This window comes from Malus sylvestris, chromosome 13 (genome assembly GCF_916048215.2).
Source record: "Malus sylvestris chromosome 13, drMalSylv7.2, whole genome shotgun sequence".
Taxonomy (NCBI): Eukaryota; Viridiplantae; Streptophyta; class Magnoliopsida; order Rosales; family Rosaceae; genus Malus; species Malus sylvestris.
Window position 1 is genome coordinate 6,353,777 of NC_062272.1, and position 12,707 is coordinate 6,366,483.

Below are 12,707 nucleotides of genomic sequence, written 5' to 3' on the forward strand. Positions count from 1 at the left end.
ATCAAAAGAAAGTGTACGAATGATAGAAACCAGCTTGACACAGCTGAAGAGAGTAGGAATAAGTGTCGTTTCCCACAGACGGCGCCAAATGTTGATGCACAAAATCAGCGAAGACTTTGGTACAACAGAAAGTGTCAGGTTTTGTGACCTTCGCTTGGTTGCTTGGTTGCTTCAGTCACTAGTGAGGATAAGTACGTAAATGAATAGAGACAGAGAAGCAAACACAGGATGTACGTGGTTCACCCAGATTGGCTACGTCCACGGAGTAGAGGAATTCTTATTAGTAGTGAAGGGCTTACACAAGTACAAAGGATCAAGCTCTCAATTTAGTGAGTTCTTGTGAATGATTTAACACAAAATGGCATTAGGCAATATTGTGGGGGAATGACCCCTATTTATAGAAAAACTTGTAGCTTTGTCACATTGACATGTGTCATGTTATGATTGGTTCTTGATGTCGACACGTGCTGCGCTCTGATTGGCTTCTAATCTTGACACGTGTCGAGTAGTGATTGGCCTCCTGGTCGGAGGGGAACTCTTCTGGGTCCTTGACAGTATAGCGTTGGCCGGTGCTCGGTAGTTTCGGGATTGGTCAAGTATGGTACAAACACACATCATTATTTTCGTGTGAATGATTACCACTTATTTCCAAGACATCACCACTTAAATCCAAATCATTCACTCTATCTATATCTGGCATAGTATAATCAAGAGTTTGAAATTCTTTCTGATTCTCCCCCTGAAGTGAAAACTCGGGATTGGCAAAGTACATATCATTCTCATGAAACGCAACATCCATAGTGACAAACAACTTATTCGTCGGTGGGTGATAACAACGGTATCCTTTCTGCCTTGATGCATACCCCACAAACACACATCGTAAGGCTCGAGGTTCAAGCTTACTTCGCTGTTGTTTCTGAAGATGAACGAATGCCACACAACCAAACACATGAGGTGGAAGATTAGGGACTGCAGGAGCATCAACATGTGAAGAAAGTGCCTGAAAGGGTGTCTGAAAATCAACCGATCGGGATGAAACACGATTAATGAGATACGCAGCTGAGGTGAGAGTTTCTCCCCAATAGGATAACGGGAGACGAGCCTCGAGTAAGGAAGCACGAACAACCTCCAGAAGCTGACGGTTCTTGCGTTCGGCAACCCCATTTTGTTGTGGAGTATATGGACATGTAGTTTGATGAACAATCTCATGATGATCAAGAAAGGCACGAAGTTCAGAGTTAACATATTCGCCACCATTATCACTCCTGAGAACCTGTATTTGTGACTTATATTGTACTTGTACCATTTTGTAAAACGGTTGAAACAAAGAAGTAACTTCACCTTTGGATTTCATCAAACAAACCCAAGTCATACGTGTGCAGTCATCAATAAAAGTAACGAACCAATGAGCACCACCAAATGTAGCAGTTTTAGATGGACCCCAAACATCAGAATGAATTATCATAAATGGAACATAACTTTTATTCAAACTGGATGGAAACGAAGCACGATAACTTTTAGCTAGTTCACAAACACGACATTTAAAGCTAGAAACATCATGCTTACCAAAGAGGCTAGGAAACAACCTCCGTAGATAGCCGAAAGAAGCATGTCCAAGTCGACGATGCCATAACCAAACCTCCGAAGCTTTATTCCTATCCCCCGGATTTCCTTCCACTGCAAGAGCTTGAGTCAACATTCGAGAACTGTTTGATGTCAGCTCCAAGTAGTAGAGCTTCCCTTTCCTAATACCATAACCAATCGTCTTGCGAGTCCGAATGTCCTTAAAAACACAAAAAGAAGGCCAAAAAATCAAAAGGTAATGCAGGACGACAGTTATTTGAGCAACATATAATAAATTATAGTCAAGAGAAGGCACAACAAGTACGGTATCAAGACTAAGGGTATCTGAAAGGGAGACGGTTCCTTCCCCGATAACAGGGGCAGGATTACCATTGGCGACACTGACGACAGTTTTGGTGGATGGTTTTAGGGTTTCTACCTGTCTAGAATCACAAGTCATATGTTCAGTAGCACCAGAATCAATTATCCATGTATTATTCATAACAGAGGTAGAAACCTTTAAAGCCTTACCATTGTTACCTGTATTAGCAGAATCACAAGTCCAGACTGCCATTCCCAAGCAACTTCAATCAATACGTCACTCAGTGATTGATAAAGCCCAAATTTCCAAGCAAACCAAGCCCAAAAAGCTTCAATTTTTCACGGTTTCAGATCAAATCAGAAGCAAATAGGCCAATTGGTCTGTCGTGTCACACAACAGAGAGTCAAACGATTCGATGAATTCGAATCAGCAACGACGACGTCGCTCGCTGTTCGTTTCGAATTCAGAGAGGGTAGCAACGACAACAGTCGCTCGTTGATCGAGGTTGACGCACCACACACGGCTGAGCCGCAACAGTGCTATCGCAGCTATGGGATAATTTTTTTCTTTTTTTTTCGACCTGGCTCTGATGCCAAGAAGAGAATGCTTTGAATAATAATATATTCTTCTCAATAAGAGGAACTTATAGGTGTACAACCCTAACATAAAAGGAAAGAAAACTAATTACAAGTGATTACATGGGATTACATATCAATTAGGGATCCTACATAAAATACAAAAGTCAACACCTGCAACATCCTCTTCATGTTGGCATCAAGTATTCGAATCTCAATTGGACCACGAAATAAGTGATCCCTCTCCATTTTTATTTAATTTGATGCAAATATATCCATATATAATATCTTAGTTTCGGTTAAGGGTAACACACAATGGCCCCAGTTATAAATCTGCTGAGTGGACGGATAGATCTGGAGTTTGTAACAATGCATTACAATATATGTGTTTGATCATGCTATGAACATTATTGGGAAAGTAAAGGATGGCAAGCAAAGTGAAAGGATTGATTTACTCTACATAAAATACCTGCTATAATAATTTAGTATCGAATTCATTATTTACGAGTTTCAAATAATTGTGACAAATAAATGAATCGATGCACCAGTGTTGTTACCTTCTACGGTCTTTCAAACTCACAAAATAATTTAAGGAAGTGATATTTATAATTTATTAATAACAAAACACAAGTATAAGAATGTGTCAATTGTGCATCTTCTCCAGTGATCCAACAAACGCATACTAAACAAACAAAAAATTACTAAAAACTCAATCACCGCTACACCACTCACTGTATTAGCAATAGAGAAACAACTTGAATGTTACTAGATCGTATTCTATAACAATCGTTCGTATACAACAATCGTCACGTGATGTTTATGCATCTCGTATCAATTAGGAGAGACAAGCTTCATTGTCAACGGCAAGCAAACCGATTTTTATACATTTTGTATCAATCAGCAACGTATGCATGAATTGACAAGGGCTAATATTCTGCCCAAATAGCATTTATACCAATCCTATCTACATGCGTATGCAGTTGCATGACTGCAACATCCTCTTCCTGTATTATCACAACAATTTCGAATCTTCAAAACCATGGGACCATGAAATAAAATCTCTTATCTTCTTTTATTCATGGGCTAACCACATTTAGCATCCTCTTTCTCGCATTAACTTCTAAGATTTTGAAATTGTGTTAATTTACACAGTTTGTCTAATAGTTATGTGAATTTTATTTAAATTGATGGTATGATGAGCATAAAATTCGTAATGGGTTGACATGTAAGTCACGTTTGCACCACATTGACAAAAAACTCATCAATGTGATGGATAATTAGAAGTTCAAATAGACAAATGTGTAAATGAATACAATTTCAAAACTTTAAAGAGGTAATGTGTAAAAATTAAAACTTCGTGACTCATTTTAAGAATCACTTCAAATTTTGAGGGTGGAAAATACATTTAGCCCTTTTTTCTTATGAAATAATTCCATCAAACTCATATATCTTAGCATTTCTCGTTTACCGTATGACTTCACTTATAAGTGCAACATTTTTTATAACGTGGTTAGTTTTGAGTGTCGGCGAAGAATAGAGAAGTGCGAATTGGTGGTGTAAAATGGACAAATATGATTTTACAAAGAAACTCTAAAAAGGTGATATAAAAATCACTTATGTTTCTTTTTATGTACCAATAAGAATGGAAAAGTGAATTTTAACTAAAAAATCTAAAAAAACCGTAATATGTCTTGAAAGTTAAAACCTAATTGTAAGAAATTGACGCCAATATATACGAACTCATAACAATATGAAACCAAAGAAATTATAGACGTCAATCCTCTTTTAATTGCTATCCAATTCACTAAAGTGTTTTCCATTGAGAACTTGTATAGGCGAAGCCTCTGAAGTCTCCATCTATTTTTATTTTATTTTTGTTGAACTCCAGACTCTAGTTTCCATCTTTGAACAAACGTATAATATCAAATCGGTTTTAGCTTATTGTTATAATTCGATTTTATTTTAAGGGTACTTAGGTATGTGCAAGCTGGTTTTTTGATAAATTTGAAAGATATTATAAAAATGACATTGTGAAATTAAAGACTAAATTTTGTCTATAAGCGATAAAAAAAAACAGAAAAATAGTGGAAAATACTCTTAATTAGAAGGTACAAATATTATTTTTTTTGGTCCAATTTGACGACTTGATGACGCCCAGTGCATACAAACAAAAGTATTAGTCCCAACATCGGCCTTTACGGATTCCCTTATGGCCCAGAAAGCCTCCTGATTTGGGCTTCAATTTCTTTGTAAAACTCAATCCCTGAAGTCATTTCATAGGCTGGGCCCTGGGGCCTCTTGTAAACGACTGAAAAGAAGAAAAAAAATTCGTGAGCACTCGTGAGCCTGCCTACTCATAGAATCAAATGAAAACTAATGAAAAGAGCTTGAAAACTTTGAATTTTAATGATAAGAATATAATAAAGGGTAAAGTAAATAGTACAATGATTGACTTTTTAATGTAAAAATGTGGTTTTTCGTTAAAGTGAACAGTACTAAGAGCTTTTCGTTAAAGTTCCCTAAAATCAAAGGCATGTGGTGATCGATGAGTACAACAATCTTCATCTTCATGAATCAGGCAAATGGCAATGAAGAATAACTTTTATGACACAAGTACATTATTGTCATGACAAGAATGACTCATATGGTATAGAATTTACAGATATATGCTACCGTAACGTTCTATGTTTATAATAAATAAAAGTGCAAAATTTTGTCACATCAATGATGCTAAACACATTAACTAACCACTATGAAGTGGCCAAATGGTTGAGAATGAATTTCATGGCCGTATTTCACACGCACATCTTGGGTTCAATTCCAAATGCCGGTAAATTATACGATGGTGATCAGAGAGAAACTGAGATGCTTATGCGAGTCTTTTTGGACCTAAAAAATATAGACTATCGTGACGAAACTATCAGCTAATATTTTTTTCTTTAAAAAAAAAAGAAAGAAAAAACACCATACAACTGTGTACATGTGACCTATAAACCACTCTCCTACATAAGATTATATTTTTAACCTAAGCTGTCATATTAGAGGTGTAACGATGCCACGAAAGTTGCTCTCATTTTAGTGGGATTGAGCAACCATCGTTGTCAATGTTAGATCAGCGCTGCGTCACACCATCCATCCATTGATTGGTTGGGAAAATCTCAAAATAAATAAACAAATTAAGAAGAATGTGTGGCAATTTTGTTTGGTCTCGCCTATTGGCCCACCACCGCAGCTCACATCACTTCAAAGTGGGCCCCAGTAGCCCAACATGTAACTCACAGGCCCAAAAAAGGAATCATCTTTCTTCTTTTTTTATTTAATTTCCCAGATAGGTTAGGTACTTTCAAAGAAGTACAATTTAATTTATTTAATCTGGGATGTGAACGTATTATTTATTTATTTATTATTTATCATTGAGTTGAGTGACTGTATGTTAGGTTTGGGATTGCTACCATTACCTGCTTGGAGACTTTGGAAAAAAAATAATAATAATCGATTAACCATGCAACTACAAAGTAAAAATTGAGATTAATTAAAATTAATAAAAAAAATTAAGCAGAAATTAACGTGACGGAGGGGTAGGCCAATGCGACTTTGAAAGTGGCACTTTCGTCATAATTCAAAGCTGTGCGTTTGTTTCTCTTTTGAAAGCAGAAAAAGTTGCAAAAGGAACCACCTACCTAATCATGCTTTGGTAAGGTGTTGGTCGAATAGCTGTTGGACAAACTCACCATATCCATATAGTATTATTATATTCCCCATCCTCGTAAGTTTGGTATGAGACTGTGAGTTGGACGTTAATGATTTACATGATACGAAGAAATATCAGGCATGAACTTGTGTAGTTTGATTGAGAAATTCAGAACCATACAAAGAAGATAGTGAACTTTAACGAAAAGTTTTCGGTATTGTTTACTTTAACGAAAAATAAAATTTTTACATTAAAAATGTCAATCATAATACTATTCACTTTATCCTTTATTTTGTCTTTATCGTTAAAACTCAAAGTTTTTAAACCATTTTCATTAGTTTTCCTAAAAAAATATGATTTTTTTAAAGAGTGGTGCTATTCACACACTTTCTTTTACCTTCCATACACCCTTAATTTTGTAATATTCGGGTCGAATGAATTAAAAAATATCAAAAAATAGAGATTAATGGGATGTGTAAGGTAAAAACGAGTGTGTGAATAACATTACCGTAAAAAAAAGTCCTATGTTTCAATTATGTGACAAATATGAAACAAGTGCTAGATAGTCAAGAGGATAAAAATGAAACAAGTGTAATCAGTTCAAATCTGTAAAGTGGGATCTTCTCCAATGCACAATAAATTTTGATAGGTAAATTACAAGATACAAATAACTTGTCGATTGACAAATTACGATGAATTACTACTAACCTCTTACGACTTTAGCAATTCCTTAATTTTTCTTAAATCGAAGAACTTTACCTAAAAATTGGATAATAAATTGACACTTCTACTTCATATTGCTTGTATACAGGAATGCTAGGGAGGACCTTAAAGTGCCGTAGGTGTGAGCTTAAAAACCAAAAAGATGAATAAGTCAGATTTATTGTGTCTTGGTTGCATGCTTGAGCTGGTTTAGGACCACGTTGTATATCAAATCCTAAAGAGATTTTCTTAAATTAGGAGTCTTGATGAACTCTTCATAGACTCTCTTCCACTTTACAGTTTAACGTTAATTTTTATGTCTACATCATAAAATATTTGTCAAAAATATTAGACGACAGAGTGTCCCTAAAAAATCTCACTTCAAGAGAATCTTTGTGATATTTTTCTTAGCCTAATGTGATCTTTGTAACGAGAAAAGTATAAGCAAAATAAAAAAGAAAGATGATTAGGCCATCTCCAACCGGAGGCTAGCCAGAGGGCTCGTTTTAGCCCTCTAGCCCTCTAAGGCCATCTCTAACCGAAGGGTCCAGAGGGTTAGAGGACCAAAAATAGCCCGAAAACCGTCTCCAACCGAGGGCTAGGTCAGAGGACTCTGGAATTTGGGAGGGCCCCACGAGATCGGAGAGGGCTAGAGGGTTAGAGGGCTGGCATTTTTTTTAATGCTTTGTTATTTCTGTCGGTTATAGCCGACAGAAATAATATGTACTATATTATTAGTGTCAGTTATAACCGACACTAATAGCAATGTTAGTGTAATATCAGTTTGAACAATGTCGGTTAAAACAGACACTAATTTGAATTCTAATTTGAATTCCAACGGCTAGCCAGTCACTAGCTGTTGTATTCAATTTTTTTTTTTTTTTATGAATTTAAACCTTTTTTTTTTCTATAACTTATATTTTACAAAATTTGGTTCATATTTTTTTTAAATTCCATTTTTTCCTATAACTTCTATTTCACAAAATTTGTATCATATTTTTTTTAAATTCCATTTTTTTCCCATAACTTCTATTTCACAAAATTTGTTTCATATTCCATTTTTTTCCTATAACTTCTATTTCACAAAATTTATTTCATATTTTTTTTTAATTCCATTTTTTCCCTATAACTTCTATTTCACAAAATTTGTTTCATATTTTTTTTAAATTCCATTTTTTTCCTATAACTTCTATTTCACAAAATTTGTTTCATATTTTTTTTAAATTCTATTTTTTTTCCTATAACTTCCTAAGTCATTATACAACATTAAATTAAATTAAGTAACATGAAACAACATTAAACAATATGAAACAACATTAAATAACATTAACCAACATAAAAATTATACAACATGAAACTTAAACAACATTTTAAAAAACATTTAAAAACATAAAACGTAAATGCCTACTCCATGCTTCTTTGGGCCCAAAGATGTGCAACAAGATCTTGTTGTAGGTACTTGTTTGTGGCACGAGAACGTATCATTCTATAGTGCCTCATGTACTCATCTATAGAGATACTACCAGTTCTTGGATTGAAAGGTAAATTAGGCTCATCATATATTTTTGCACGAGCCTTTCTTGACCTATTTGGATCTTCTTGGTCGTCATCGGACTCTCCATCAATATACACATCTTGCTCATCCTCCACTATCATACTATGTAATATGATGCAAGACATCATGATGGAGTCCAAATTTTCTCGACTCCACCCTCTTGCCGGTTCGCTGATGATCTTCTACCGTGCTTGTAGAATACCAAAAGCTTTTTCAACATCTTTGCGATATGCCTCTTGGTGTAAGGTAAACAATTTTTCCGCGTCGTTCATAGGGTTTGGAATTGTTTGGACAAGTGTCGCCCACTTTGGGTAGATGTCATCTGCCAAGTAATACCCCATATTGTATTGACGACCGTTGATGTAGTAGTCAAGTTGAGGTGTTTTACCTTCTGTCAAGTTATAAAAGATGGGTGAACGCCCAAGAACTGTAATGTCATTTTGGGATCTAGGGACTCCAAAGAAAGCATACCAGATCTATGTGTCATATGAGGCAACCGCCTCTAGCACTACAGTTGGTTTTCTCGACCTTCCGCTAAAGTCTCATTGCCATCCGGTGGGACAGTTCTTCCAATCCCAATGCATGCAGTCTAATGACCCTATCATGCCCGGAAACCCATGGTCTTCAGCTTTGCGAATGAGCCGATTCAGATCTTATTGATTTGGCTCGCAGAGGTACTCGTCTTTGTAAAGCTGAACAATTGCGTCACAAAATTCTTCAAGAGTATCAAGGCATGTAGACACAGACATTCCATGGGTTTCATCCATCAAATCAGCTGGGGAGCCATAAGCCATCATTCAGAGTGCAACAATAAACTTCTGATGAGGTGAGAAACTAGGGTGGCATGCTCTGTCCCGCTTTTGTCGAAAGTACGGATTGACCTGCTGGACATCACAAAGTAAATGCTTGAATACATGACGCCTCATCCGAAAGCGACGTCTGAAATCCTCTTATGTGTACACCGAGTTGGGGTCGAAGTAGTTGTTCATCAGATTGGCAAGCGTTATCGCTCTGTTTCGTGGTTTGTAAGAGCGACCAGCAATAGAGCCACCCTATTGAGGTTGTTCCTCAGTTGGCTGACACATCATGGCCGCAGCCATGGCTGCTGCTATGTTTTGTTTGTTGCGTCTTACTTGAACTTCTTCATCAGACTCCTCATCTTCTTGTCTCATTTGCGCCCATTTTGCTTCTCTTTTGGAATTGGATGAGGACACCCAGTTGGAATTTGAAGAGGATCCAAAGTTGGAATTCATTGCAAACTTGAATTGAAAGAGATTGAATTGAAATAGATTGAATTCAAAGTTGTGTGAATTATATCCCAATATCCACCCTATTTATAGCAAAAAAAAATTTAAATCCAACGACTAGCTGACGTCACTTAGCTGTTGGATTTGAATTTAAGTTGTAGTTTTTAAATAATAAATTTTGTTTGGCCCTATGACTCTTTGGCCATCGGTTGGAGACGGTTTTTTGTGACAGGGCTAAAACAAGTCATCTGGCCCTCGGTTAGAGACGAAGGCAAATATGGCCATGTACTATTTATTAAAATATTAATATCTTGGAGAATCTTGGAAGGCCAGAGGGCTAAAACGAGCTCTCTGGCCAGCCATCGGTTGGAGATGGCCTAAGAAATTAATATTTTAATGAATAGTGCATGGCTATATTTCTTACCATCTCCAACCGATGGGCTAAAAACATAGCCATGTGGAAAAAAAAACCATCTCCAACCGAGGGGCCAGAGGGCCATAGGCCAAACATAGTCATGTGAAGAAAAAAAATCATCTCCAACAGATGACCAAACATAATTTATTATTTTAATTGAACTACTATGGTTACTTAAATTAAATTACCTCAATAATTTTATGTTATGGATTGTCAATAATTTTTTTAAAAATGTTGTTTAAGTTTCATGTTGTTAAATTTGTTTTTAATGTTGTCTAATGTTACTTAATCTTATTTAATGTTGTTTAATATTGTTTAACGTTGTTTCATGTTACTTAATGCTATTTAATATTGTTTAATGACTTATGAAGTTATAGGATAAAAAATAGAATTTTTAAATTTTGTAAAAAAAATAAAAATCAAATATGACGTCATCATGTGGCCCTGCCTGGGGCCGACTAGTTGGCCCTTTGGCCATTTTTTGTCCAATGGGGACCATGAGCCCTTTGGCTTGACCCTCGGTTGGAGACGGTTTTTTGGCTATTTTTGGCCATCTGGATCATTCGGTTGGAGATGGCTTTAAACCTTCTCCAACCTTGGGCTAAAACCCCCCCCCCCCCCCCCCCCCAAAAAAAAAAACCCAACCCAACCCAATGCTAAAATGTAGCGTAAAACCTAAATTCAAATGGAAGCCAAATTTAGCCCAGGATTAGTGGGGTTGACCCACCATATATGTATATTTTATTTAGTTATATATTTATAAATACATTGAATCCAACGATTAAGATTTAATTTGATTAAATTCAACGGTAAAAAAAAAAATTTAATGGTCCAAATTTAAATCTAACGGCTAAAGTAATTAAAAAAAAATCTTTCATTTGTTTCATATTTTTTCATAGTGTTTAACGAGTTTCATGGTGTCGGTTAGTGATTTTTCAGTATTTGTCAGAATCTAAATATTTTTAGGTTAAAATGTTCATAAAATTAAATTAGGATAGTCTACATAATTTTTATTTTAAAAAAGTTACTTTAAGAAAAAAATTAGTCTAAATTCATTATTTAATAATCTAGGGCTAAAATTTTAGGCTAGAATAGTTGGAGCAGAAAAATTGTTTCTAGTTTAAAACCTAAATTTTCTACGCTAAAAATTTTAGGTTTTAGGTTAAGGGTTGGAGATGGTCTTAGTGGATGTAGCAACCCAGCAAATTCCACCTGTTGGATTCACGTAGAACATCGCGCCACCATACAAACATGGTATATAGGATAAATATAAGGCCCAAACTGAGAAATGTTTGCACCCCCTTGTAATGGGTGCATATACATCACACCTCCTACGGTGGTTGCCAAAGCTTCGAGTGAACCAGAAATAGGCCATGGACTTGGATCTACCAAATGAAAAAAATGCCTCTGAGATTCAATTATAAACCACTTTGTCTCGGTTGTATGTAAACCCCCATTCACCCCCACCCCCTAAAGTGGTAAAGAATGGCTTAAATTTCTTTTCTTTTTTTCTATCTGACAAGACAAACAAATAGGAAGGGATGGTTCTTTCATTGCATTGATAGAAGTCTAACTAGAAAAAGATCTCTCTATTACTTTGAGAAGAGAATCATTGGTTAGCCCATAAAATTTAGGTTTTAGCCCAGAAACAGATTTTCTGCTTCAAACCTTCTGGCCTAAAATTTTAGCCCCATATTATTAAAGAATGAATTTAGGTTTTTTTTTTTAAATTAACTTTAAAAAAAATTATGTAGACTATCCTAAATTAATTTTATGAACATTTTAACAAAAAAATATTTAAATTCTGATACATTTTGAAAAATCACTAAATCAATACATGAAAATCATGATAAACCACATAAACTTAATACAAACGACATTTAATAAACCACATAAACTTAATACAAATGACAATGAATAAACCACATAAACTTAAAAAAAAAAAACAATTACAATTAATAAACCACATAAACTTAATATAATCGAAAACTCATAAACTACATAAACTTAATAATGATATCCACCATCTTGACTTGATGATGGACTTGGATGATAGTCTTGAGATGAATCATCATCTTGAAATATACTCCTTGTGGCATTCCTTCGTAAAATGTCATTTTGCTTACCACGTAAGTATTTCTTCCTATCTGGAGTGTATTTGTCGAGGTCCTCCATCATTAAATTAATTTCGAACCTTTCTTGCTCCCTATCCTTTTCTTCCTTAATGGCCAAACGCATTTGGGCCGATTCTTTTTACCGAGAGATATGGTTTTCGTTCATTCTTGTAAATCTGGTAGCAATTTGTGCTCTTATCAGATCTTGGGACTTCCCTTTTCTCTTTGATTCCTTTTGCTTATCTTTACCCGGAGGCCTTGCAAAAGAAGAAGTTGGGGTCATTTGTTCAACACCTTCATTGTCGACAAAATTCACACCTTCATTGACATCATTTGGGGGTGGGGCTTCACTATGAAATAATCTCCCCCATTGTTGGTCCGCATCGGTTCCTCACCTCGAACAATCCTTGAGGATGTTCCAAGCATGATGCAACTTAAAAGCTTGATTTTTTGGTGTAATTCTTGTCTTGTAAATTACCATTGCTTTGTCACCCTATGAAACAAATACATAAAAACAATTGGT